The 26,999-nt window shown below is 48.7% G+C and overlaps 1 protein-coding gene across 7 annotated transcripts in view; it reads left to right on the top strand.

Annotated features, from left to right (window-relative positions):
* The window catches only part of STAMBPL1 (STAM binding protein like 1), a 580,481-nt gene that overhangs the window by 41,475 nt on the left and 512,007 nt on the right, over positions 1-26,999 (top strand). For 2 of the 7 annotated variants that reach the window (XM_069611271.1, XM_069611272.1), the window contains exon 2: positions 26,535-26,717. The exons of the other annotated variants lie outside the window; for them this stretch is intronic. The gene's annotated coding sequence lies outside the window, so the exon portion shown is untranslated. The remainder of the gene's footprint in view (positions 1-26,534; positions 26,718-26,999) is intronic. 7 annotated transcript variants of the gene reach the window in all.

Below are 26,999 nucleotides of genomic sequence, written 5' to 3'. Positions count from 1 at the left end.
GTTTAATATTGTGATATTGTGATTTTCTCGCTACGGTCATTATTTTAAAGGCCTTAAAATAAATGTGTATCTATTTTTGATATAACAACTGTTTGGAGTAGTTTGTAAGCGCTCTTGCTTTGTGTGCTCATTGCGGGCCTTCAGTCACCCTCACCCCTCTTGAGACCTAGTCTTGACCGCCGCGATCGCTACCTTGATTGGTCTGGCTTGTCCAGAGGTTACCCTGTTCCAAGTAATTAGGTTGGCCTTCTGAACTTCTGCGCCACCAGGACAGAGTTCAGAAATCCGTCTTAACATATATACCTCGGGAGAATACGCCTCAGCATTTATAACATATCATGGAAGCAGCAGGACATGAGCATTAATTATGAGCTGGTAGTCGGGATGGACTGGCCTGTAGGGTATTAAAACGCCAAGACTACAGAAAAGCCTGACCAGGGGCATGCTCTCCCAAGAGCCCTGTGGCGTGTGCCTGTCCAGCCCACACACCAATCGTGCAGTTTCTCCCCTGCCACCCCAACACCAGCCATATTTAGCTGACCCTGCACCCACACACCAACTATGTAGCTTGCCCCAATCTCTTCTCTCCCCCCTACTCCCCCCCCCCAACCCTCTGCAGCATGTCCATCCACCATCGTCGCTCGTTGGCTCTGTCTTGTACAGCACATCAACCCAAACACACACATTCACAGGACAACCATCATCCAACAAAACAATCCTGCTCATCAAGCCATCCTTCCACCCAATCAAATTCATCCAACTTTCTACCCATCACTAAACAAACACTCGCCCATATTATTTTCTGTTTTTTTTATACTGCGCCAGCTCACCACCATAGTAGTCTCCCGTTGCCATTAGCAATGATTGATATTAAAGTAACAATCTAATTCTGTGTTACACCTTTCCTAAACGTTTTTACCTATTTTCAGAGAGCAGCGACTGATTTGCTGAATTTACAGACTGTAATGGCTCGATTACACAACTTCAAAATAGGGCCTGCTTTTTGGGCAAGTGCCTCTTCTGTAAAGAGTAATCCGAATATGTGCACGTGCATATTTTTTCTTTTGCTTTCAATGAGTAGATGGTGCCTGCCCGTTTCACGACACTTGGTTTATTGGTGTGCTTGCATATGTGTTGTGTGCGCGCATATGCGCAGTGTGGGTGTCTGTTTAGGAATATGTGCAGTGTGAGGGTGCACGTCAAAGTGGGACGAGAAGGTTCAACTTTTCTTCGTTTTTTCCGTGTTGAGAATGAAGATGGGGGCACGGTGCGGCTCGGAGATGACCAACATTACAATGGCAGGCGGCGCAGTGTGGCACATATTGTAGAAGCCTCCCATCTTCACTACACTATGGAAGCCCCCCTCCGCCCCTTACTTGCATACACCCACTTTCCTGGCTACATGTCCAGGATCAACGTAACTCCATGTTTACAGCACACAATGCCTCATTTTTCAGTATAAAGGCATGGCTCCCACCATAGATCTCCAACCCAGCCTTGTTGCAGGAGGTATAAATCTCCTGCAACAAGGCTGGGTTGTGTACTGTGGCATCGCCGTGTACATGGGGCGTTAACATGGGTGCATGCAGCAAGCCAAGGCAGTGGTGTGTGGTTTTCAGTAAAAAGCTTATAATCAAATAACATTTAGTTGGCCATGGCACCTGTTCTGAATAGTGTTACTAAGTGGGGTGACTGTGGCCTATGTACATTTAATGCCCACTATGCCCAAAAGAAACCCCTCTCCCACAACAGGAGTCGTGGTGAATACTATGCGAGTGGGATCCATGTCTGCATTTAAGAAACTTTCTCCTGGTACTTAGTAAATGAAGCAAGTACGTTTTGGAGATATACGATGGGAGCCATGCCTTTATGCTGACAAATTAGGCACTGTGTGCTGTAAAAACGTTGTACATGTAGCCAGGAAAGGGGATGTATGCACGTAGTGGGGGGGGGAGGGGCTTCCATTGTGTTTGCATTGTAGGGCGGCGTATTTGTACTTTAGGTGCCTTTACAATCAGGTAGTCCCTACTCCATTGCACTGTGTCTTAACTGAATTGGGAAAGGTGTAGGCCCATGTGTACACCCTGTAATGGTTGTGGATGTCTCAATATGGACTGAAGTAGATTCCTTCAACACGCGCAGTTTTGTGGGCACATTTTTGGAGTGAGGGGGGAACTGTAGTCTGCGAAACGCACTTACTGTCTGGTTTATCTGCACTGTGCGCAGTGCGTTTTGGCCGGGACATCTACTCACGTGGACAGATGTGGCGATTGAACCAGAAACCGACTCGAGTACCTGAACATGGACACTACACCTCCCAGAAACAGTCCCCACATGTCTGCGGGATAGACATTCGTTTAAATTAAAACGCACATGACTGAAAATGAAAACCAGTGGAACAAAAGAACGTGTAAACTGCCGGGTCATGAATATCTTGTCCACAGGAGATCACTTCGCCTTTTCTCCTTTGTCAGACGGGTTCCCTCTTCTCACCTACGATCCTGGTAAATCTAAAAGCCTGCGTTTTGTTTTGGGTGGAACCAGCCTATTAACTTTCACCGAACTCCATGTGGTGTTTAATTTTCAAGGCAAAGATGCGAGCGCAACTGTAAATATCCACAGGGTGTATTGTCCTAGCGACCAATGAACGCCGCACCATTTTTAGGTTGCCTTTTCCGTACTCCAGCGTAATCTTTAAGGATGAAAACAACGTTGCTAGTGCAAGCATGACGACCCAAATACCATCCCTTTCGCACCACTCCCAATGCACCCAAATGACTTTCCCATTGACAAAATTCAGCAAGCCCCTGGTAACAGTACAAAGCAGCAATATTGGGAGGGAGAGCAGCGATAAAGCAGGCGAAGCAATCCCCCCGCCCCCTGTGCCTTGCAGACAGTTGTTCAACTCTGCAACGTCTACCTTTTTGGGCCTAACCTACCCCGTGAGGTGATGTACCCCTTGGATGATGGGGCACGTCCCCAGCAAAGCTGTAACCTGCTGCCTCGTGGCTGTTCCAGAGACCGACATCGCTCTTTTCTTGCGCTCTGCCACATTTTCCACTCCCAGAGCATGGCAGGGACTGCAGGACACTCCTGCAGCGGAACCTCACATCTTCCCAGTGATCCAGATAATATTTGGAAGTGGGAGTACTTTACTCCCTGAATTGGGAGTAAAAGATTTTTTTTTAGGGAGTAAAAATGTTTTCATTGGAAAACGCAATGTTTTTGTCTAATTATTTCTTTTCACCTAGTTATTTATGCGCATGAAAAGATACATGTTTACTTCTTCCGACCAGGCAGTAATAATAGTAGTTTGTTCCTGTGGCACTACATGGTCTACACCGGTCCAAACATATCCATGGACCTGTGTGGGTGAAAGCAGAAGCACAATGTTCTACGTGTCTTATTCCTATATTTGTTGGGAGTATTTTTACTCCCTATTGAAATTTTTTGGGAGTATTTTCCTATTTTTAGGTAGTAAAAGTGGCTGATACACCCCTTATCTGTAGTGCTGCATCCTCCCAAGTCAAACCTCTGATCCCCTTCAACAAAACCTACTCCGACACCCTGAAAGCCCCAAAATAATCCATGTTATGTTATGTTACTTGGCATTTATATAGCGCCTTATGTATCATTGGTATGATCTCAAAGCGCTGTTAGGTTGAACGCCCTCGGAAGTCAGTAGAGGGGGAAAGGGTCATAAGGCACGTGTGCACCGGCTATGTGTGCAGCCGATGTAGCGGTTGCGTGTTAACCGCTTCTTAGCGGTAGTTGAAGCGGTTGGGAGGTCAGGCATATGTGTATTCTTGGGGGATGACTCCCAGAATGATTTGTGGCTGTGTTAGGCGTGAGGAGATGCTTAAGCTAGCGGTGTGCTCAGCTGATGTTTAGTTTGGATGATGGGGAGTATGCAGCGGGTGGCAGTATGAGAACAGCTATACCTAATGTGTCCTAGTATCGCTGTGTTCTAGATGAGTGTAGGAGAGAGTAAGCATGGTGGTGTGATATGGCGTTTTATCAGTCATGTGACGCATCCCTAAACATAACCATCTCCCAAGCTGACCAATAAACTCTTGCGAAAACCTGCATCAATCTTACTAGCAACTCAGCCAACATCGCTTTTCTCAGTGGCACTTTCTGCCCTCTCTTTAGCTCACCTCCAACATTCTCCTCTCATTTTGCTCCCACTGTGCTGAAAACCCCAGAACCACTTACCGTAAAAGGAAATGCCAGCCAACATATCCGCAATCGTCACCCTCGACATTCTTTTCCATGAACCTTAGCATGCACGCTACTGCATAGACTCTCCTCTCCATCCTCCCTACCTGCCCAGCTCCTTGCTGTTTCTTTTACAAACTCCAACCACACTTTGATATGCCAACCGTGAACTTGCTGGCAGCGTCTTCTTCGCCAGCTCCAGCGCCCTCAATCTCCAAGCCACTATAGACCTTCCAGAATCCACAATCCCTCCTGATCCGCCTTCGGAGTCAACCCATGGAACCTCTGCTACTGGAAATAAGACCAGGCATCTGCAATCCCATTATCCTTTACAGGTACAGGCCTTGCTGTAAACATAATGTTGTTGTCCTGACACCTCGACAGAAAATCTTTCAAGAGCCTCTCATCTCTTGCTGTTAGTTCACCACCTCAACCACTCTTTTATTATCCACATTGAAATTAACTTTCTTGTGGGATAGCTTCACCAGCAAAAGTAAAAAAAATCAAAAAACCCTACGCTGCACCCTTCACCCCTTGCACCGCTGCAGCCAAATCTCTGTGCACCCTTTTCCTTTCAAATACAATCCAAAACCACCTGCTCCTGAGACATCTGAAAATGTGTACCTCCAAACACTCTGGGCATCCTGGAAGCCACCTCGACATTCCAATGTACCCTTCCAGAAATGCCACTTGGACCTTTAAAATATTCTCCTACCGCTCTCCAGACAACCTCACTTTATGGTGCATTATCTTGACCCCGACATGGACGGTGCAATGTTCTTGCATATAGTCTACCCCAAGCTATGAACTTGCATGCAAAGTTTAAGTGACCATCAACTTTTGTATCCCTCCAAGCACCATCTTCTGTGTTGCAGCAGCAGCTGACAGCATTTCAACTAACTTCCCCAATGTCATAGGAAAATCCAATTCAAAGCCCAAGAAAGTCAAGACCGTGGCCGGGTCCTCGGTTGTCTACACCCCGAGAGGCACATCCATCTTATCCATGAAATCCATAAACATGGTTGCCCACCCCACCCCACCCCACCCCCCTGCCCCCATTGCCGCTTCATAAACAATGCTGCAGCCTCCTATGCACGTCCTTCTTTGACATGAACAGGCCCCTCTCTGCGCACACATGAGTGATGGCTGAACTGTCCTATTGCCTATTGCCTACTCCAGCTATCTCCCTGAACTGTATCTGTGCCATTCCTTTTCTGCCCTTTTCTCCCTGGACTTCCGACTTTAGTCACGACACTCTTTGCTCTACAAGTGTACATTCATTCATGTTCTGTTCTCCTTTCCTGTCATATGCCTGTGTGCATAGCATTGTCTTTCCATCTTCCATCCATTTTAGTGCATTGTATTGTATTGTATTTTTAAAAATCGAACTTAGGTGGGTGTGCTTCCATCTCCCTTCCATTTTGTGCATTGCACTGTGTTTTTAAAAATCGAACCTAGGTGGGTGTGCTTCCACCTTTTTTAGTACTGCATTGAATTGTATTGTGTTTTTAGAAGTCAAATCTAGGTGGGTGTGCTTCCTTCTTACACCGTTTTTGTGCACTGCACTGTACTTTGGCTTGGCATCTTGCATTCTAATTGTGTACTGCATTGTATTCCTTTTTCTGCACCTCACCTTTTTTTGTTTTGCATTGTATTGTGCCCTACTTGACCACCTGTGAGTAAGTGCCCAGACTGTGCAATGCAGCCTCTTTCCTCCTTCTCACATCTATCCTCTGCCACTGAGATGGCACTCACTATCTAAAATCTTTTCTAATTGCTTCACTATAACCTATCCTCCTTCTCTCATGAAATCTGGATGGAAAAAGCACAAAAAAGACATCCTGGGTGTCAATTCTGCCCGTCCCATCGCAGACGCGAACATCAGTGCATCCTCCAGAGAGATCTTCACTGGTATCCTTCTCTGTCCCCTCCCCAGACCTATGGACTCCTCATCTCTACTCTCTCCCCTTTCTCATCCTCTCTCATTAATGGTGGCACCAAGTGGGAAGTTCTCTTGGCGGGCTTCTTCTCCTCACATTCCATCATTAATGTCTACCACACAGGCACTATTCTGGTACAGGGTCCTCAGGCCAACCTCCTTCTCTTTGACAGGATCCTACCATCCTTCATTAACTTTCTTCCTTCTCCTGCCTATCCCCCTTCTTCCCGCTCTGTCCCTCCACCGCTGACTGAAGTGCCACGCCCTTGTACTCCACCTCAGAAAACATTCAAAGGCAGAGACCGCCTCCACCTGGTGACTCTTAGCGCCTGCTGCTTCTTGAAGACACTGACCTTCACATTTTCGCTCTTACTGAGACATGGTCCTTACCAGATCAGTCACCGTTTTTGACTCTCTCCTACCTGATAGCTTTAAGATAATTTCAAAGCCACGACCTCACCGTACTGGCGGTGGGGTTGCCTTAATCTTCCCTGAATGGGTATCCTCTTCCATCTAAACCACTCAATTATACTCTTCCAGAGCCTGGTATGCAAGTTGGTCATCTCTCCCTCCTCCACCCTGACCATTGCTACGATTTACTGGCCTCCTGGCGCTACCTCCCTGTTCCTCTCTGAATGGGCTGATTTCGGTTCCGCCTTACTTTCTGCACCTCCTGGGTGACTAACATCCAATTGGACTCTCCTGGCACAGCTTCCTCGATTTTCATTGACTTCTGCACCTCTCTATCCCTCTCCATTCTCCCTTCTGGTCCAACCGACTACGCTGGGCACCCTGGACGGCCTCATCCACTCTGACCTCTCTCTTTCATCTACCATGGACACCCCTCTCTCTTGGTCAGACTACTCCCTTCTCTCCTCCCTCCTGGGTCCCTATGGCCCTGTGACCTCACCTCCAAAAGCCCCGCTAACCTCTTTCACGAACATCTGCCCAATAAAACGAGTGTCAGCTGCTGCCTTCACTTCCATCATTATCCCCCTTTGTCCCCCCAACTCGGACTGTACCACCGACACTGCTCTCAGCAACTTCTACCTGTCCATCACCAACACCCTTGACATTCTTTCCCCCATCATGAAACCCGTCTCTAAGCGGAACACCTGGTACGCCTTCAAACTTGCCCTGAAACGAAGTGCAGAGCTGCGGAACGGAAGTGGCAAACCTCAGGCGCACCCTCTGACAAACCGGCCTGCCGCTTGCTCCAAATGCAATACAGAATCTACATCCGTGCCAAGAAAAGAGCCCACATTCAGGCACGGGTATCTGGCGCATCCAACAACACGGCTGAACTTTTCAAAATTTGCAGGGAAGTAGCCAACACTTTCGGAGTATCCTCCTTCTCTGCTCCCTCTCAGGCCCTCTGCAATGCACTCGCCACTCACTTCACCAACAAAACTCAGGACATCCTGAACAGCCTTGTTACACACTCTCCCAATCTATCCCTCACCCCCTTGCCTCTGTTGGCCACTCCCCTTCCTCCTTCTCCTCCTTCGCCCTTGTCTCACCTGACAAAGTCACCAGAGTTGTCCGCTCCATGGAGGCCTCTTCCAAACAGGTTTCCCCTTGCTCTTCGAGAACCATCAAGACAAAATGATCTCTTGCCCCTGTACTTGCTGATCTCTGTAACCACTCCTTTGCTACTGGTTCTTTGCTCCACCCTTAAAAAATGGTCAGCACACCCTACCTGTATAGCCAACTACTGCCCTATCTCCATCACCCCTTCCTGGGGAAACTGCTGGAGAAGTTGGTCCTGTTCCAACTCAACTCTCTCACTGAACCTGTTGGTGGTCTCTACAACCATGTCTGGATTCCGAGCATCCAGAGGCACAGAAACTGCTCTTCTGAACACGTGAAAAACTGCTTGCATCCATGGATTCCAACTCCCCAGCTGTCCTCATCCTTCTTGCTCTCCCCTGCATTTGACACAGTCAACCACTCCATCCTCCTACAAAGGCGCCACAACACCCTTGGTATCTCGGAGCAGGCACTGGACTGGCTGACCGCCTTCCTTACTGACCGCTCCACTCAAGACATCCTTAGCACCTTCTCTCCTACTTCTTTCTCCACTTGGGGTGGCCCCCAGGGCTCTATCCTCTCACCCTGGCTCTTTAACATCTTCCTTACTCAGCTGGCACTCCTCATCTCCTTATTCTCCCCCAACTTCCAGTGTTATGCTGACGACACACAACTCTTCTTCTAACTTCCTGTTGACACTCTTGCACCTTCCATCATCCCTGACTGCCTTTCTGCCACTCGGGCCGGGTGCATTTCGAATGATCTCTGCCTCAATGCCAGCAAAACGGAGATCCTTCCCATTGGGACCCCTGCTCCCGACTTCTGCCCTTCACTCTGGCATTCCTCCATGGGCTCTCCCCCTGCTCCCACTTCTGAAGCCAGAAACCTTGTAGTTATCCTCTCTCTCGCCTTCCTCACTCACACTCGGGACATTGCCAACAATTCACACTTTCAGCGATTAATGTTACCTTTTTCTCAGCTTCCCGCCAGAAGCTCAATGTTACTCGAGCCCTGGTTCTCTCTAGGCTTGACTATTGCAGTAGCCTCCTCCTAACTCTTCTTTCTTCCACTCTGCAACCTCGACAGCTAATCCAGAAAAGAGCAGCGAGACTTTGGCCTCAAGCCCAGGGACCGCATCTCTCCTGCTCCTGGTTGCTTCACGGATTAAATTCAAATCCCTCTGCATCATCCACAAGGCTGTCTGGGGCCAGGGACCACACTATCTGCAATTCTCTCTTACTAAATATTACCCCTCTAGGCCCCTGTCGTCCTCTGGCACTGACTCTTTGTGCGTAAAGCGTGTCGCTAAACAGAGGGGAGGAGGTTGATGTCTTTCTTCAGCAGGGTCCCTTGTTTGGGACAGCCTTCTCCTCCCCCTTCGTCTTGAGCAGGACTTTCTTAAATACGGAAGCTCCTCAAGATTTGCCTCTTTACCTTCACCCCTTGCCCCGAACCCTCTCTCCTCTGCTAATCTCATCGTTGCTTGTTTGGTGTTCAGGGCCCTTATGAATCCTCGGGGGCCCTGACCTCCCACACCAAATCCCCCCAGCTTCCGTCTATCCTCAGCACTTGCCACGGCTCACCCTGCACCCTGGAGGCTCACACTTACTATACATTGCACTTCACTTGTTGCTTACCCTTGAGCACCAGAGCACCTTTTCCATTCCACCTCGCTTCTGCACTTGCACCTTCTGAACACTCACAAGGCAGAGGAGATTTGTTCCCCCCCGCCCCCAACTGTATTTAATATTTGTATGTATTTCAATTGTTTTCTCATCCCCTTGTCCCCTCCCTGATGTTTGGTGGGCGCTTTGAAACTGTGTTTACCTCCTATATAAGCGCCTTAACAAGCAAACAATAAATAAATATTGCACAAACCATTGGCAGGCTCTGGTCAACAAATAGCCCATCCCGGAGCTGCCTTCCCAGTAGCCAGAAATCCTCTGGGTGCACTGGTAGCAATTTAAATGACAAAAATCACATTTCACTAAGCGGGAACTTGTCACACCTTCGGATCAGTGCCACTAGCTAGTCCACGCTTCCGTATGATACAGTACAGTCTTCCTCTGCAATAAAATCGTTGACCAACATCCCCTCCGGCCAGGATAAATGCTGTATTAACCTGAACTATACTACTAGGTCTGCTCCAAGACGCTCCCTAAAGAGGTCCACCACTCTCTCCTCCTCCACCTTCTTTCCAAGTCTCACTTCCACTACCTCCGATCTCTCCCTAGCCAACTTCAAATTCTCTGCCCATCTTCCCAACTTTGAGCCTCGGTAACTGAACCTAAATCCCACCGTAAAGCCCATCCCCCCTCCCCCCCATTAACCTGCACACTTTCCATATCTGGATAAAATTCCAACCATCTCAGCAAGGGGCCCACCTTTTACTGGTGTTCAGGCCTTTTCTCACAACCCCCTCCCCCCTCCTCCTAGCACCCTGGCCTCTTTGTTAACCCCCTATCGCTGGCCACAGAGTATTGTGTAACTGAGTGCTGTCCCGTGCACCTGCTGCACTCGTGCCTGAATTTACATACTACTCTAAAGCACGCCTCCTTAATATAGGCCCAGTGTGCATGGTGGTCTGTTGTCCTCTACCCACTGCCCCCACACTGTCCTGGGTGGGGTAGCTGAGAAAGGGCCAGTAAAGTAGCAGAGAGGCACTCCCTGTATAAGTGACGGGGGAGCAGGGCATCCATTGTAGCCAGAGATATTCTCCCTTCCTTGCTCTAAGTTCATGAACACCTTCCTAATCATGTACATATGCGTAAATAACGCCACACACCTCTCAGGATCCATCTTTTATTATACGGCTGTGAATATAATAAAGGCTCCCCATGCTCTCTTTTAACCCTTTTACTATTCCTTCCCTCTGCCACTTTAGCAAGGGCCCCGTCCGAGAGCACCCTTCTTTGTGGTCTCACCATCGTCCCCCTCCCCCCTTCCTCTGCAATATCTGCCACCACCTCCACCAACTGCCACTGTGCGGCCCTTTAATTAGTTGCAGGGACTCTTTAAGGTCCAGAGCAGCCCCAGCCATCCCCACCTCCCCCACTGTGTACACCCAACCGAACAGCTGCTTACCTTAGCTGCCCCCCGCCCCCTCCATGCCCTATCTCTGGCCTTACCCCAACACTTGACTTGCTAATGCTAGGCTAATCGCCCATACCGGTCCGCTCGCACATCCACAAGCTCCTGTTGCCTGCCGTACACCCAGCCATGTCCTCTGCGTTATGTTGGTGCCCTGTTCCCTCTGGTAGCGGGTTAGCCCTTACACCTCCTGGAAGCGGGGTGACCATTCCTCATCCCCCGCTACTTCTCCCTGATCACCTCCCACACAACCTACCCTGTCTAGCTGGGAAACCTGTGTAGGTCGCAGATAGGCAACTTCTGTGGACCTTCCTTCCTTACCGGCGGTGTTCCAACCGATCCGCTCCTTCCTTTCAAAACCCTGCCTGCTCGATTCCTCCTCCTGATTAGACCTTCCCTAGACTGCATGCCCTCCCCTCACTTCATCGTGCTCCCCTGGCGCCAAGACACCCTGCTATCCTGTTACCTCCACCCATCCCTCCCTACGCCAAGAATCACTCTATGCCAGTGGCCCTACAGCTCCCCTCACCTTTCCATTTCTTCTGTGACCCTGTTGTAATGTGAATGTGATTTATGGCTGGCGCGTGTGGAATGTTGTTCCAGCTTCATGTATCAACATTCCACACGGGTCAGTTGATTGGAGGCTGCTCCCGGAGGCGGCTGCTTCGGGGGGGGTCCAGAAGAATAAAGCACTTAATACCTACTTACTGTGTGCTTATTTCACTGGCGACGAGGAGCCTGGACCCCCATGTTCACGCGCGCAGGACCCGACGGTGTTCCCCTGAGGAAGTAACCAGGGAACAGTGCGGCTACCTGGGCTGAAGCAGTCCCGTGGTTGGTGCGGCCAATTGCCGGTGTGCCGTCCGCACACCCGCGCCGGAGCGCCCCCCGTGGAGCCCCTGGGTGAGGCTGAAGTGGATTGAGGCTGTGCGGTGCGAGCGGCGGCACAGCACTGCTAGGGCATCGACGCAGTGCCGGTGCCGAGGATTCGCGGTCTGCGGTGACCGTTGGGGCCGAGCGGTCACCTGCGTCCGGTGGTTCCATGAAGCTGCTGCAGAGCTGGGAGCCTTGATCTGTGCCGCCGCCTGGACCGCCGGCTAGGCCGTTGGTCTCTGCCTCACGGAGGACTGCGCGGCTGAGGGAGAAGGACTGCCATGTGTGTTTGCCTACAATACGCAGCGTTGGATTGACGCGGGCTGGAGGCGCTTCTTACCCCGCCTCCCAGGAAGTGTTTTGGTCTTATCGCCGGGATTGGCTGTGGGTGGCACGCCCCATTTGCGTGCACTTCTTGCAGCATGCTAGCTACATGATTGCGAGGGGCTGGCAAGGGGGCGTGGCTGTGATTCTGGAGGAGCTGCGGAGAGGACCTGCATACTGTTTGGATTTGGGATTTGCAACGCTCTGCAAACGTTCTCACTGGGTGACATTTTTTTTTGGTCTTTTAAGGTGAAATGTTGGCGTGACTTTGGCGCGAGCGTGGTGGCTTGCATTGATCTGCAGTGAGTGACTAATTTGGCAGTTCAAACGGGTCGGAACCCATTATTTGCTGCATTCAAGTACAGTTTACTTATTTTGACATGTTGCATTCAGCTGCTAGACCCCCCATGGGCATTTCTGCCCACACCAGGCGAACCTGTTGCTCCTTAGGAGCAATAGGTGGATTCTTTAAAGTGTACTTGAGGGCAGCTGGTGGTTCCAAGTTTTCGGATGATGAGAAGGAGGCTGCCCTATTGAACTGTGTTGGCACTGGAGGATTGAGAGTCTTTTGACATTTGCCTGGTGAGAATGTGACTGTGCCGGGAGGTGGTGAAGGGGAGGTCGTTGTAAGTGCCTATGAAACAGCGCTGAAAAAAGTTGGAAACTCGCTTTGGGAAGAGGATTAATGTAGTGCTGGAACGATATGAATTATTTTCCTGGGCACAAGCTTCTAGTGAAAGCATTGATACTTATGTGACTGCATTACGGGCATTAATTGCCACATGTAAGTTTCCAGGGAATTTGGATGAACACATCAGGAACCAGGTGATGATGAAGACCTGTAACCAGAAAATAAGGGAAAGACTTTGGATTGAGAATGATACGCCATTGGACAAGGTCTTGGAAATTGCCACAGCAATTGAGACTTCCAGGGCGAGTGTGCACCAAGAAGGATAACTCCAGGGAAGGAGTTCAAGCTGTGTTGCCTCGTAATAGGGGTGGTGGCATGGAAAATAAAAAAGGGATTGAGAGGAATGGCACTCAGGGTGGCAAAGGGTTCAAGGGGAAGGAGTGTTGCCGGAAGTGTGGTTGGTCAAGCCATTCATCTGATTCTAAGGTTTGCCCTGCTAGCAACATGGAATGTAGGAAGTGTAAGCATGTTGGTCACTTTGCCCGTATGTGCAAATTCAATGGGGTAGCAAGTGTAATACTGGAAGGTGGTGCTTCCAATCAGGAGGCTGTGGCTATTAGTGGACCTGAACATGGTGTAATTCTGCATGTTGATGGGATGGCTCGCAAGGGTTCCGTGGGTCTCAGTGTTGGTGGATGACTGCCCTTTAGAAATGTTGGTTGACTCAGGGTCACCCTATACATTGGTGTCTCCTAAGGTGTATGTGGAGAAATTGGGGAAGTATATATCTACACTGAGCTCATATTAACCCAAGTGCTAATGGTCAAAACCCGATTGAAGTATTGGGTTATCACTTGTCCTCTTTTGGGTTCAAGGGTCGACATACCATTGGAAAGTTGCATGTGGCACACAAAGGTATTAGCATTCTGGGTTGGGAGGAGTAGGCGGCTTTAGGCATGGAGTTACACCCGGGAAGGGAGGTCCCAGTGCTCAGTGTTTTGGAGGGGTGTGAGGTTAACAGTCAATGGACATCAGAATCGGTCAAGGCAGAGTTTCTGGAAGTGTTTTCGGATGCTTTGGGTAAGCTCAAGGGCTTTTCTCATCGGATTGTGTTGAAAAGGGGTGCCATACCCGAGGTTCATAAGGTAAGGGGTGTTCCGGTGATGGCAAGGGAGGGTTTGAAGGTTGAATTGAACAGATTAATGGCTGCGGGGGTTATTGAATTCATTGAGGCATCGGAGTGGCTGTTTCTGGTGGCTTTGGTTAAAAAAAGGGATGGAGGTATTAGGATGTGTGTGGATTTACGAGGTCTGAATTCTATCTGGGTGGATCGCCATCCCTTGCCGATCATTAATGAACTTCTGTTGACTCTTGGCAAAGCGACATGTTTCTCCACACTGGATTTGTCAGCGGCATACCACCAGATTGATTTGCATGTTGACTCAACACATCTTACTTCCTTTGGACGCCATTTGGGGCTTACCGATTTTGTCGTATGCCCTTTGGATTGGCATCAGCGTCAGCAGTTTTCCAAAGGTTAATGCAAGAAATGTTTGGTGGTTTGCCTGGGGTATGTAACTTTCAAGATGACATCCTGGTGTGGAGTGGAGGTAGGAGGGAGCATGATGACAGATTGCGGCATGTGCTGGAGGTGTTGAAGGAGAAGGGTCTAACTGTGAAATTGTCTAACTGCAAGATTGGCGTGGATAAACTGACATATTTGGGGCATACTTTGAGCGCTCAAGGTGTCAATCCTAAGACTGAGTTGGTTCTAACTATGAAGGATACCCCTGTACCCACCAATTGAGAGCATTGTTGGGTTTGGTGGAGTATTATTCAAAATTCATACCCAATTACTCAGATAAGATGGTTGCCATGAGGGCACTCATGAAGAAATCGGCTAGGTTTGTGTGGTCGGATGAATGTGGTGAGGGGTTTGTGGCTGTGAAGGATGAGGTGGAGCGGGTCCCATGTTTACGGTCCTTTGATCCCAAGCTCGGGACTACCTTCACGGTTGATGTCAGCGAGGTAGGTTTGGGCGCTGTTTTGGAGCAATGGCGTGGAGGGGAGCGCACACCAGTGGCGTTTGCATCTAGGACATTGAGGGATGCCGAGTGTAGATACTCGGTTATAGAGAAGGAGACGCTGGCGGTGGTGTGGGCATCCAAACACTTTAGGACGTTTCTTTGGGGCATCCCGTTTGTTGTGAGGACGGATCATAAACCCCTAGTGCAAGTGTTTTCCACCCGGGCTGTGTTTGCAGTTTCGCGGAGGATTTCCAAGTGGTCGATTGAGTTGCAAAAATACAATTTCGTGGTTCAGTACGTTCCAGGGAAGCAAAACGTGGTTTCTGACTGTTAGTCGCGGCTGCCTGTGTGGGAGCAGGCAAGTTCTTGTGATGATTCTGGTAAAGGGGAGGATTTACGGGAGTGCCAGATTGCTTGTATTGTTCCTGCGGTGGATAAGGCTGTGTGGGACGTGGAGAGCGAGAAGGCTGCTGAATTAAAGTGGATAAGAGAGGGCCTTACCAAGGGCTGGGAGTTGGTCAGGGATAGGCCGGAAGGAAGGGGGTATGCTCAGGTTCTGAGTGAGTTGGCTGAGGGACCCTGGGGTGTGTCCAGAGGTGTCAGATTGGTGCCACCGGTCAATTTGAGGGGCAAAATTGTGGATTTAGCTCATGCCGGGCATATTGGTCGTTCTTTGACCAAGAGGAGGTTACGGGAGGAGTACTGGTGGTCATCTATGGATCGGGATGTGGAGGCTTGTGTGAAAGATTGTCTGGCGTGTGCTTCTAGTGACAAAAGCAAGGTGATGTGTCCTCAACCTGTGCACCCGGTTGAAGTGCCTAAGGAGGTGTGGTCTAAGCTTGCACTGGACATTATGGGTCCTTTCGAATGTTTGGAGCAGGAGTATCGGTTCTTACTTGTACTCGCCGATTATACGTCCAGGTGGATAGAGGTGGCAGCGTTTGGCAATGTCACCACCGATTGTGTCATTGCTTTTCTCACTAAGTTGTTTGACAGGGAGGGCATACCATCTAGTCTAGTTACTGATAATGGCGTGCAATTCACCTCAAGGGCCATGAGAGAGTTTCTGGGGCGGTGTGGAGTGGAACACCATCAAACAGCTTTATATAATCCTAAGGCTAATGGTCTGTTGGAGAGGGCGAACGGCATGATTAAGAGTGCTATACAGTTGGCTTTGGCGAATGGTTTGGACTGGAAAGAGACGGTTTCGGATTATTTAGCTGCATATCGCAGAACTCCGTCTGTCAGTACGGGGAGATCGCCTTTTGAACTCATGAGGAAGAAAGCCGGGTACCACCCTTGGGCCCATGGTGTTGCGGGGGGGGGGGGGGGGGGGGTGGTCCGTGTGGGCTAGATTTGGAGAGTGTTCATCGGAGAGTGGTTGCTCACCAGGAGGGTGTAAGACTTTCCCAAAGTGGTAGAAAGGAATTGCAGGTGCAAGTAGGTGATTGGGTGCACATTAAAAATCCCAGGTTTGTTCAGAAAGGGGGAACTGCATTTCTGCCTGCCAGAAGAGTAGTGAAAAGTGGTTTGGGGCATGTGCGGTTGGAGGATGGCTCCACTTGGAGTAAGAGAAGGGTGGTGGTTTTGGACCGGAACAAGGACCGCGTCAATGATGATGCCTCTGATGAAACTAGTGATGTTCTCGATCACTAGTGGAAACTGGTTGTAGGTCGAGGGATGTTGGTGGTGACGTGAGTGAGATTGGTATGCAGCATGTGGTGCTTGACCAGGAAGGCGAGGAGACTGGTAGGGTGAGTGATGAAGGAAGTGTTGGGAGGGACGTCCTTTGAGACGACGTGGTCTTCCTGCAAAATTCAAAGACTATTTGTTATAGTGGTACTGTGGTCCATTTGGTTGATGAAATGTTCTTGTAGTTTGTTCTTTCAGCATTTTATGGTACTTTTTCGCTAATTAATATTATATTCTTATTTATTCAAATGTTATTGTTGTGCATTTTAAAAATGTTTTGTATTTCTGTGTTTGATGCTTTTCATTATAATAACGGAAGAGGATGTTGTAATGTGAATGTGATTTATGGCTGGCACGTGTGGAATGTTGTTCCAGCTTCATGGATCAACATTCCACACGGGTCAATTGATTGGAGGCTGCTCCCGGAGGCGGCTGCTTTGGGGGTCCAGAAGAATAAAGCACTTAATACCTACTTACTGTGTGCTTATGTCAGACCCCTGCGTGCTTATTTCAGACCCCTGCACTCCTCCTCCGTGACCTGTCACTGGCATTACACCTGGGCTGCCGCTGATTGCTCCGCTCCTCCACATTGCTAGTCTGCTGCTACTCTGAGCTCGATCTGCGCAGATACCCTCCATGTGGCCCACCTAACTTCTCCAACCGGTGAAGGCTAGGCAACAATATATTTGGCTACAACTGCCAACTGTTCCTGAGCCTTCGCTTCCCCCCATTAAATAACCTGGGGGCACTCTGCCCAGGATTCTACATCTGGTTCTGCTTCACTTGGCACCATTTCATATAAAAAACACAAGCGACGAAGAAAAGTAACCCTCTTCCCATTCCATGATATGCTGCGTGAATAAAAAAACGTTACCTTTCGACAAACGCACACATAAGATCACATCCCAAACGGATTCATCATTAACTAAACCCAGAAACGAGATCCGGATATTCAGACAGACTTTCACCGTAAACATTATTAGTTGCACCTTTGAAATGAGTTGGAATGTTTTTGGTTCAAGTGAAGTATTTTATAATTATATTAATTCTAAGATAATTTCACAGAGAATTACATTTTTTTAAAGGTATAAATCCAGTTAACATTTCAGCAACATAAAACTACAGCAAGGGGTGCTTTTTTGGGCATCGATCGTCAGGAAACGGATGGGAATGAACCCACGAAAATGTGTGAAGGGTTTTGTTTGGTTATCTCCTGACCCATTCACCACCCTCAGGTTGCGTGACCCTTCTTGCCATCTCCCCACCTATTTCTACAGCCTAAAATGTCACTTGCCGTCTCAATTCTCCCCATGTACACAGCACACTTTTTTCTTTTTTGCCAATGTCTAGGGGTGAGTGTAATATTAATCAACAGTGGTACAAGGCCATACCTGTGCTAAATGTGACCCATACAAACACCAGTTGACACATCGTTAATACTTACTGAGGTGTAGTTTTGGATAAATTGCATATTTTGTGTAAAGGACAACCAATCACTGAATTAATTGAGATGTAGGGAATTTAATACAGGCAGCTTGTAGACATGAATATAAACATTACCTGATGCCTCGTGATGCAATCATTGTTATTATTCAATTGAATCTTAACCTTGTAACACACAATTCCCTGTAGTACACCGAGTACATTAGTACTGCATGATATGATTAGTAATGGCTTCTCTGCAGGAGCTGTTCATAAATATTTAAATGCTCTAAAGAACAAACGGATCCGCTAGCTCATTTGTGTGCGGAAACCTCTTTCTAAGACTAGAACGTATGTAGTTTGTTAAACATCTTCTCTGAAAAGATTCCTCTGATAAAGTGGGCTGAGTTATAGTAAGATTGGAAGATGATCAACAACAATAATCTTGACAGAGGCGGATGAAATCCACTTTGAAGAATACCCCAAGGAAAAAGTTAGCAACCTTCCAATTCACACTGGGCTAGGAATGCGTCTAGTAGAGCCCCATGCTCAAAGATGAATTTGTGCTGGGCACACATACGTTTGTGAGAAAAGAAGTAGCTGAGACTTGCTCTGAATATTTGTTAAACACTCAATTTTGTATGGCTTAGCAAGTTTATTGCAATTCTAATTCTACAAACTGATTACGGCTTGCTCCTCTGCCATCAGTAGACTCCTAGCTTCGATCTGTGATGCACATTGGTGAAAGGAATTATGATTCCGAATGAATAACTAGACTCCTCATTAAAATGATACCTCCGAGGAGACCTTGTCATCAGTATATTGTGCGTAGTTGGGATATGTGGCAGGGATCTGTTTTAGCTATGATATTGTGTCCCGTTCTGGAAGCCACATTTTTATTACAGTGCAGAGGAAAACTACCAAGTGCTGAAAGGCTGAGAATAGGAATCTTATGATAAGATTGAATATCGATCTGGAATGGAGTGGGTGGAGTGAGAGAAAAGGGAGGGTGGGGGGTAGTCCTTTATTTTTATTTTTCACAAGTATAAATGCAGTGGCGAAGGTGCAGGTTTTCCAGCAGCTTGATTAATTCTGTGGTCACAACTATGAAAGACAAGTCCTGTGTAGTTTTGAGGTAACATGAGGAAATGTCTATTCACAGAAAGGGTGATAAATGCTTACACATCTCTACAAATGGCTTGGGGTGGGGCACAATACAGTAACTAATCTACAATTAACCTTCACTTGTACTAAAGCAAATATCAAGCAGAGTTTACTGTTGTGCGACAGGCAGAGAAAGCGGAAGGCTCAATGTGTTTGGTGGTGCATTTCTCTCTATCTTCTATTCTATTTATGCATCTCTTGTGACACATTTCTCATGTCACTTCTTCCCAAGGGGGAGCCCTTTTCCATGAGGCCAGGGAGGTGAAGCCATTACCAGTCTGCTGGGGGTGGCATAATGCGGGAGGATCTCATGGGGAGTGATTCCCCACCACCCTCCCCCGCCCCCCCAGGGAGGATGACGACCATCTGGGGTATAGCCCTTATCAGAACATCACATCCCCCCACATAACCTAGCCTCTCCTGCTCCTATCCACTTTGTCCACAGTCGACCTATGCACTGTTGTAAAGCAGACTACCTCCTGGTCATGGAAAGTACTGATATGAAGAAAAACATCAGAAACGTAGGTAATCCAAGTTGGGAAGAGGTGGGACGCAGGAACAATGAAGAGCAATACCAAGAAGGCGCTTCAGCACTATAAACATTAGGTAAGGCATGGTTTCTTTTAATATAAAAACCAAAGGAGAACTGCTTGTCGGAGAGGCGCAGCCAACCAGAATTGGAGACCGTGAATCCTGGGAAGCACAAAGGAAATGCGGAGAAGGACAAAATGGAGCCGAGAGCAGCACGCTCCCGGAGTCAAGAGGACAACAGGAATCCTTTGCCCAACGGCTTCCAGACAGCGACGCGAATGCAAGTGGCAGCGTCCATACCATCACTCCAGACACGAGATGCCCGCACAGACCAGGAGTAAGAGAGAGATCCCAGGAAAACCCAGCTACACATCCCTGACACAGTCACAGTAACGGGAGAGGCAAGGGGACCGGTAAGGGCTGGAAGATATGGGAGGCAAAACCCTGGTACCAAGGTAATGAGCAGGACTATCCCCCCTCATGCCAGTACTTGGCAAGCGAGGCAGCCAAGGGGACCTAAAGAGAAGGGGAGAGAAACTGGGGTGAGGGACCCAAACCAAGACAGTGATACAAATCTTCCTTGTGTCAGTGCTTGACAGGTGAGATTAAATGTTCTGCATTAAGGGGCCGGATGTCGTGGCAGTTTAGATCTAAGCACTGCACTTGTGGTAGTAGTGCCATAGAGAATTCACTGCATTTTCTGTTTATCTGTAGAAGAATATTCGATTTAAGACGCCAGTGGCTCAAAAGAGATTTTATTTGTAATATTAGATCTGATCAGGAAGCAATTCATTTTGTTCTGTCTGTTGATGCATGTTTTGTTAATGATTTATGCAAGTATATTGTTGCTTCTTTTGAGCGTCTGGAAAGGACATTTTAATTTACTTTATCAGCATATATGGTTCTAAAAGTACATTGATCTTTATTATAACTTTTCTTTTAATAGGGTATTTCTATTGTACTGTAACTATTTTTGTAAATGGTGCAAACCGATATATGACCTACTTGACTGGGAAGTAAACCAATTTATTGTAGGCTAAAGGTTTAATTTTTTCGGGGGAAACGGCCGGGATGGGTTTTTAGGGGTCAGAAACAGCGGTTTGTAGGGGCCCCCCAAAAATAAAAAATAAACAAAAAAAACAATATTCAGGTTTTCAAGGTATATGTTTCGATATATAAGTGATTCGGTAAAAAGACTGTGTACCACCCAGACCAAGATCCAACGTGCCTGGGGAAGGGTCTTTTGATATGATATGGCATTTGTAATGCGCCTATACACAAGTGTTTCAAGGCGCGACGAGGCAGGCGGGGGGAACAAGGGGAGAACAGACAACGATCCTACTAGGCCAGGTGTCATTCAGATCGCGCAAGTGCAAGTGTAGGGGGACTGGGAAAAGTGCAAGGGGAAGGGGAGAGGGGAAGTGCAGTACATGGTTAGTAGAATACAAGAGAAGTAATAGGGCCAGCTGGTGGCAAGTGCAGGGAGAGTGTGCAGTACATGGTTAGTAGAATACAAGATAAATAATAGGGCCAGCTGGTGGCAAGTGCAAGGTAAGTGCCGGGAGAAGGGGCTGTAGGATACAGAGACAGTCCCATAGTGCAGGTAGGCAGTGTAGGGAAGAGTGGCTGGGCCAAGGACCGAGATCGGTGAGTGGCCAGTTGCAGATTCAGTGCAGGTTCAGTGATTTTAGCAGGGGATAGAGGGAGAGAAAGCAGAGGCAAAGAGGAAGGTTTTGAGGTGCTTCCGGAACCGGAGATGGTTCTCAAGTTTCAGGGAGGCAGGAAGGCTGTGCCAGAGGGAGGCCCCTGCTGCGGAGAGAGATCTACCCCCAGCTCGTTGCTTGGAGAAGCGACTGACCCTGAGGTAGTTGGAGGTGGATGAGCGAAGAGCTTGAGAAGGAAGATATTTAGGAAGAGAGAGTTGAAGGTATTTTGGCCCAAGGCCCCAGAAGGCCTTGTGGACAATGCAGAGGGTTTTGAACTTAATCCTTGCAGCCACTGGGAGCCAGTGTAGCGATTTCAGTCCTGGAGAGATATGGTCCCTGGGCTTGAGGCCAAGGACAAGTCTCGCAGTCCTTTTCTGGATGTGTTGCAAAGAGCGGAGAGTAGAGGCAGGAAGATTATTTAGATAGAGGCTGTTACAGTAGTCCAGCTTCGAGAGAACCAGGGCTCTGGAGACAGTGAGCTTCTGGGGGAAGGAGAGGAATGGAAGGATACCTCTGAGGGGTAGCTGGTAGTGTGACTTCTTAGAGACGTCAGATATGTGAGGAGAGAAAGAGAGTGTGGAGTCGAAGATGACCCCGAGGATTTTTGCCTTGCAGGAAGAGGGCCATGAAGGCTGGCCAAAGGGCTGCAGGGAAGGAGGGAGTGGTTGCCTTAAGCCAGTAAGACTGAGATTCTACTTCTCGGCACAGAGGTCGTTGGCGGCACACCATTCCTGGATAGCAGAAAGACAGTAGGAGATGAGGGAAGAGGAGGCTGAGGGTAGCCTGAAAATGAGCTGGGTATCATCCTCATAGCACTGAAAGTTGGGACAGAGAGCGGCGATGCGGTGAGCAAGAAGTGCCAGGTACTGGTTGAATAGCCAGGGGGAGAGGTTAGATCCCTGGGGGACACCACAGGTAGAGAAAAATATGTCAGAGAGGAAGGAACCCAGTTGGACCTGGGAGGGTCGATTGGAGAGGAAGGTGGTCAGCCACGCCAGAGCCTGACCAGTGATACCCAGGTTATCACGGAGACGGTTGAGCAGGATGGTGTGGTTGACAGTGTCAAAGGCAGAAGAGAGGTCGAGCAAAATGAGAACACAAGGGGTGTTAGAGTCAAGGTTTGAGAGCAGGTCCTCACGGATGTTCAGGAGAGCAGTTTCCGTGCTTCTGGCAGCTCTGAAACCAGACTGATGGTCATGTAGATTCAGCATGGAGATTAAGCTGGGAGATGGCCAGTTTCTCCAGGAGCTTGCCCCGGAAGGGAGTGATAGATATTGGGTGATAGTTAGCTGGGCAGGAGCGGTCGGAAGAGGGTTTCTTAAGAAGTGGGTGCACAAGGGAGTGCTTGAGGAGGGATGGGAAGACTCCAGAGGCGAAGGAGTGATTGCAGAAGTCAGCCAGGGCAGGCGCCAGGGAGTCGATGTGGTCCTTGATAGTTTTGGAGATAGTTTTGGAGGAACAGGGGTGGACCTGTTTTGACAAGACTTTCATAGATCGGACTTGTCTCGAAACCTCGTCAGCAGAAAAAAGGGGAAAGGCAGAGAAGGAGGGAGGAGGGGTGGCTGCAGAGGGGTCACATGGAGAGCAGGGAATAGAGGAGGGGAGGTGAAAGGAGGAGAGTGAGGGACAGGATGTCCTGAGTTTTTGAAACTAAGTGAGAGGCCTGTGCTGTGCAGAGGGCCTGGGAGGGGACAGGAGAGGTGGAGACTGCAGCAGGGTTGACCAGCTCCTTGCAGATTTTAAAGAGTTCGGCCGAATTGTTAGATGCCGCAGAGATGAGGGCTTGGATAAGGGCTCTCTTCTTAGTGAGAACGGAGAGCCGGTATTGCCTTTGGAGCAGGCGGCAGGCCAGTTTGTCAGAGGATGAACATAAAGCACTTCATTTCCTCTCTGCCACCCTGCACTTGTGTTTAAGGGTGACGAGATCCGAGTCGTACCAGGAGTCACATTTGGCTTTGGGCTTCAGGCGGATTCTCATGACAGGGGCAAGGATATCAAGGGTATCAGATATAGCAGAGTGGAGAGTGGAGAGGGCTGTGTCAGGGTGGGAGTCAGCCGAAGGGGGTGGTGGGGGGCGAGAAGGTGGAAGCGAAAGCCTCAACTGACACGCGCTTCATGGGTCGGATGACAGCGAAGGTGGGTGGCAGTGATGAGGGTGCTTTGCCTGTGGGGTAGGGAAGGTGAGGTGGGAGGATAGGAGAAAGTGATCACTCCAGGAGAGAGGAGTGGAGAGAGGGACAGAGAGGGGAAGGTCAGAAGAGATCAGAGCATCAAGAGTGTGCCCTGCAGAATGGGTCGGCCCAGGCGGGAGAATAGGGAGTGAGAGAGTCAGAGGTCGCAAAAAAGTCCAGAGGGAGGACAGGAGGCATCAAGGTGGATATTGAAGTCTCCAAGAAAGAGGAGTTGAGTGGTTGAGGACAGGAGTGAGGAGGAGAGGTCAGCCCACTCAGAGAGGAAGGAGGAAATTTGACCAGGTGGCCGATAGATAGTAGCCACGGTAAGGGAATGGCTAGGAGAGAGAGAGAGTCGGCAGACAAGGCATTCAAAGGAGGAGTAGGTCTGCGTAGGGGTGACAGTGGCAGGAATCACTCAGGGAAGATAAGGGCCACACCCGACCCAGCACGGTTGGGCCTGGGCAAGGAGAGGATCTTGTAACCGTCAGGTAGGAGTGTGTCAAAGCTGGTGACGGAGCTGGCCGTGAACCATGTCTCGGTGAGACCGAGGATGTCAAGGTCCAGTTCCTCAAGAAGGCGACCGATATCAGAGGAATGTTTGACGGCAGAGCGAGAGTTAAGTGGCAATGAGGAGAAGGTTGCCATCCTAAATGACTTCCGGGGAGGGGTACAGATCAGAGGTACGCCCTGTGGATGTGAAGAGGAAGAAGCAAGTGAGAGGGCAGGGTGAGAGGGTGGAGGCAAGGTAGCCGAGGACAGAGAAGAGGGGACATCAGGAGAGGAAAGGAAGTTGATGAGGCGCAGGAAGCGTCTATCAAAGAGGTGGAGGTTGGCCTGAGGGCCTTGGACCAAGACGGTCCCATTATCGTAGACCTTAATGATGGCCTTAGAGGAGCGGAAGGGGCCCAAGAGGACATCCCAACGGGTGCCACCATTAATGGGAGAAGAGGAGAAGGGAGAGAGCGCAGAGACCATATGAAGGGCCCATTGGTCAGGGGAAGGCACGAAAAAGAGGATGTCAGTAAGAGTTTCCTTGGAGGAGGCACTGGTATAGGTGACGGTGATAGGGAGGCCTGGGTTGGAGACCAGGATATCCTTTTTAAACTTTTTCCTACCAGATTTAGTGAGGAGAGCAGGATAGTCAAAGGAGAAGCAGTTGGAGAAGATAGGAGAGATAGAGAGCACCATGGAATAAGGGAGTGGGGGGGAAGACGGACGAGAGCAAGTAGACAGGAGTGAAAGCAGCAAGCCCTAGTTTACCACTATTACAGAGCAACAGTAACAGTAAATACGAATTAGGTACCCAGTGTAGAGGCCACCTAAGTCCTGCGAGGGGAGAAAAAGCCCTAGTTTACCACAATTAGCGGTACACACTGAAGTGTAGAAACCATGTGAGTGAAAACGAAAGGGAGCTGTAAGGATGTTGGGCTGGGCAGCAGGTGGAGCTAACCAGAAAGAATGGCGGACCGGCGCCTGGCGTCCCCTGCAGACACCTGCAGACACAGGGAGCCGCAGCCTTAGGAGCCGCCCTTAGCCTAGGGGGCTGCCCAGGGGAGTGGGAATATAAGGCAGGAGGAGAGGAAGGGGAGGGGGGTATGGGCGGGCAGGGAGGCGGGAAGGGAGCGGGGAGAGGAGGACCAGGAAGTGCGGTGGAGGGAGGGGGCAGGGGGCAGCACAACGCGCTCGGAGCGCCTACAAACAAACAAAAATGCCTGAATTAACTTACTGAAGGCCCAACGGGGCCTGGAAGGCAGCCTCACAGGGCTACGGGCGACCGCTGAATCCCGCTCAGGCTCAACAAGAAGCGAGCGTGGAGAGCGGTCGTCGCGTAGTCCTGGAGGCACTACGAGGACAGCCAATCGGAGGGGGGAGTGACGTTTTAGCACACTGGATTATTTACATTACTGGAACTGTCAGCTAGTGCCGAAATCTCATTGAAGGTGTCCTGTGATCACATAGCCCGAGCTATAGTAAAACGCGGACCCTGGGTTTATACTGCTAAAGCACGCCGGATTGAATAACGGATCGGAAGTGCGTGGCATTTAGTATTATAGTCCATTGGCATCAATTTTAGTTTAAGTAAACACCCAGCCCAAATGCATTGAGAATATTTAACGCAAAATTAAACCAGCGTCCAGTAGGTTACATTTTTTGAAACTGAACACCAGCAGAAGGGAGGCCTTCTTCTGGTCCACCATGGAAACATTATGTGGAACTTTGATCATAACCCAGGAGAACGGAGGCATTCCCGTGAGACCAGAACAGTACTGCTTTATTCCATAGTTTATAGTGCAAGGGCTAGAAGTAGGGTTTTCTCGACACAGGATTATGGGCAGTTTCACAGACATCCTGATGGTCACCTTAGATCTTTTTTTGAGGCGGCAAACTCCCTTTTAGGATTACGGAAAGATGGGGTTTCTCTTGCTTTATTATGCCTATAGCCCCAAATATGCCACCTTTGTGTCCGAGTCCTTATTGTGCACCCTTTCACCATCTATCTCTGTCTATCCAGCTATCTAACGATTTCAGTCTATCTTTGTATCTGAATGGGTTATATGTGACACTTCTAGGCAGGTCATTTTTTCTAAAATTGAAACTTCCCGATGATGCTTGTAGAAATGCTGAAGGGTAGGGAACCTGAGCAGGAGTGCGCATACACTTGGGTTTATTGTGCAAGGAAAGTTCTAAGAGGAAGTTGTGATACGCCTCTGTAGCAGGGGGGTCTGGTGACATCCCTGGGTCACCTATTTGAAGAAGGTAAACAGAAAACTGAATGTCCTCTGCTTGCTGCGCTCTACAACTGAGTTACTAACTGGATACTCAAGAAAAGGTACAGTTGCAATTATCGGCCTGTGTGGCTGTGTTTATTAGTAAAAAGAAATCGAGAAATATTTATTTAATTATAACATTTCCTAAATTGACATCCACTGTTTCCCAAGCTTACTGCATCCAAAACATATGCTGAAACCTTGAAAAGTTTCTTTCCTAAGCAAAGCATCAATTTGAGGCATATGAAATTAGATCACAAATAACTGCTTGTAGAAATGGCACGTTTTTCTGAATACAAGTGATTGCTGTTCAGTCCTAGTATGGTAGTTGAGACAGTTGTTAAGCTATTTTAGACAGTTCTGTGGGTAATATTTTAATTTGGGATAGAGCATTACTTCCTGTCTTTTTGCCTTACTGTGCTCCTTTATTTCCCTCCCCACTCAGCCCCTGCCTCCACACTGCATTCAGGGTTCGAAATGAAGATTTGATGAGCAGGAACTAAAACCAGCTCCTGACTGTCGAGCATCACGCAGTAGGCAGGAGCTACCGCTGGGGAAGCAGGAGCGAGTACACAGTACAGCAAATTTAACTTCCACATGAGATGCACAGTAACATTTTGCCCATTATGTATGATCCATTATATTTAAATGTGTCCTAATGTTATTTGTTTTTTATTTGCATTCTCAAACACTCAAAGTTAATGTTGTATATACATGTTTGTAAGGCACCAGTTGGCTTGTGGAGCCAAAGTAGCTCCTGGTGACAGTTGCTTTTAAGCTAACCAGGCTCCCATAGGGTACAAGCAAGGAGCAAAATAGCTCCCAGCTCCAATCAATTTCAAGCCCAGTGTTTTAAAAAAAAAACATTTTGTTTTTATTGACTTTTTTTCACAGAAAAAGAAGTACGTTG

Source organism: Ambystoma mexicanum, chromosome 8 (genome assembly GCF_040938575.1).
Source record: "Ambystoma mexicanum isolate Mex_15411 chromosome 8, UKY_AmexF1_1, whole genome shotgun sequence".
Taxonomy (NCBI): Eukaryota; Metazoa; Chordata; class Amphibia; order Caudata; family Ambystomatidae; genus Ambystoma; species Ambystoma mexicanum.
Note: the sequence above shows the minus strand (reverse complement) of the source record. Positions and strands in the feature narration are given on the sequence as shown.